Genomic DNA, 2,663 nt, shown 5'->3' with positions numbered 1-2,663 from the left:
CCCGGACGATCTGTTGTATGTGGTATTGAACCAATACTCTGCCCAGGCAAGCCACTAAGGCCATTGTTTGGGCTGGTCATTCACAAAACACCTTAGTATGTCTCGAGGCAGCGGTTGGCGACTTCAGTTTGCCCATCTGATTGAGGGTGATAAGCCGTACTCATGTGGAGTTGGGTACCCGACAACTTGAACAACTCACCCCAAAATGCGCTCATAAATAGGTGATCCCGGTCCGATACTATGGTGCAAGGGAATCCATGTAACTTAACTATATTAGTGAGGAAGAGGGCTACCACCTCTTTGGCTGAAAATGGGTGGCATAGTGCGATGAAATGAATATACTTGGTAAGATGGTCTATCACCACTAAGATAGTATCAACCTGTTGAGCTCTCAGGAGTCCCACCACAAAATCCATGGAAACTTCCTCCCATACTTGAGAGGGAACAAGCAGAGGCTGAAGTAATCTGGCCGGTTTGAGGCAATCATTCTTATTCTGCTGACAAGTAAGACAATCTCGGACAAACAATTGAATATCCTTCTTCATACCTTCCCAATAGATTACCTGTGACAGTCGTTTATATGTGCGGAAAAACCCAAAGTGACCTCCCATTGGTGAGGAATGAAATTCTTCAAGAAGGAGTTTTACCTGAGGGCAAGATCGTGGAAGGACTATTCGGTCACCATAAAACAATTGGCTTCCTATTAATCGAAAATGTGGGGGACTGGTCGGGTCAAGTATCAAATCTTGACAAATTTTACGTAGCTTTACATCTCCCTGAACAGCTTCTTCCCACTCTTGTTGACTCCCGAAGTAGCATGTAGAAATTGCATTACACTCAATAAGACCTTCTCGTCTGGACAAGGCATTAACGACCCTATTTTCAAACCCTGGCTTATATTGAATCTCATAATTCAATCCCAAAAGCTTGATAATCCATTTTTGTTGCCCTTCCCCCTGTAACCTCTAGTCATTCAGATAGTGAAGACTCTTCTGATCGGTTCGAATAATAAAATGGCGTCCCAACAAGTAGTGTTTCCATTTCTAAACTGCCATAACTATTGCCATAAGCTCCCTTTCATAAACCAACTTCAATCTAGACTTAGGAGACAATCCTTGACTAATGAACGCTAATGGTCTGCCTTCCTGCATTAAAACAGGTCCCAACGTTGGTCAGAGGCATCGGTTTCAATGATAAGGGTCTTGGAAAAGTCTGGCATTGCGAGAGTGGGAAGGGAAGTCATGTGTTGCTTGAGTTCATCAAAGGCTGCCTGTGCTGATTCACTCCATTGGAATGCATTTTTATGTAGGAGATCCGTTAATGGCTTTGCCCTTGCCCTTGCCCTTGCCCTTGCCCCATACCCCTGCACAAATTTTCGATAATAACCGATCAACCCCAGAAATCCCCGTAACGCCTTGATGTCCTTTGGAACTGGCCACGCCTAAATACACTCTATTTTGGTAGGATCAACAGCCACCCCCTACGCCGAGATCAAATGTCCGAGGTACTCAAGTTGTGACTGTGCAAACTTGCATTTCTTTTTATTAACAACCAACTGATGCCACTCTAAGATCTAAAAACTGGTTTCTAAATGATCCAAATGAACTTCTAAGTATGTATTGTAAACCAAGATGTCGTCAAAGAAGACTAAAATGAACTACAGTAAGTGGTGTTTGAAAATGTTGTTCATGAGAGCCTGGAAAGTTGAAGGAGCATTTGAAAGTCCAAACGGCATAACTAGGAATTCGTAGTGTCATTCTTGGGTTCTGAAGGCCATCTTATCAGCGTATCACTCTCCTTCACTCTAATTTGGTGGTATCCGAATTTAAGATCAAGTTTAGAGAAGACGGTGGCTCTACCCAGTTCATCAAACAGTTCGTCGACGGTTGGAATGGGAAACTTGTCTGGAGTTGTTATCTTATTAAGGGCTCTATAGTCGACGCAGAATCGCCAACCCCCATCCTTTTTTCGTACCAATAACACCGGGCTTCAGAATGGACTTTTGCTTGGATTGATGATGTCGGCTACCAACATCTCCTTCACTAGGCAATCAATCTCATTTCTTTGATAATAGGGATACCGATACAGTCGAATGTTGGGTGGTTTACTATTAGGCTCTAATCTAATGGTGTGGTCATGGATCCTTTCCAGTGGAAGTCCCAGGTTTGTTTTAAATAAGGCTTCATGACGTTGTAATAGTTTCTGGACCCTCAAATCCCCCACTTCCTTCTCTTCTAATTGTGATTGTAGACTATTAAACTCAATCCAATACCCTGGACCTTCCGATTGCAATGTCTTCAGCAGCCCTTTAAGTGACACCATGGTCTTGTTTAAGGATGGATCTCCCTTAAGAGTAATCACTTCACCAACCAAATTGAATTTCATTACCAGTGTTTTCCAATTAGTCATGGTCTCCCCTAAGGTTTCCAACCAAGCCACTCCCAAAATGACGTCAGCTCCAATCATCTCAAATGGGAAGCAATTTTGAAGAATGGTGATACTCTATAAGTTAAGGTCAACCCCCTTACATTCCCCATCACATCTGACGTGATACCCATCGCCCACTCTTTGATTCTAGCAATGTTAACTTTGGAAGCGGAATATCTTCGAACACCAGCATCTACCTCGATTAGACTCAGAGAAATAATAAAGAAGAAAAATAT

The sequence above is a fragment of the Pistacia vera genome, unplaced genomic scaffold (genome assembly GCF_008641045.1).
Source record: "Pistacia vera cultivar Batoury unplaced genomic scaffold, PisVer_v2 Contig239, whole genome shotgun sequence".
Classification (NCBI taxonomy): domain Eukaryota; kingdom Viridiplantae; phylum Streptophyta; class Magnoliopsida; order Sapindales; family Anacardiaceae; genus Pistacia; species Pistacia vera.
The sequence above is the reverse complement of the archived record's forward strand: the minus strand, read 5'-3'. Positions refer to the sequence as shown.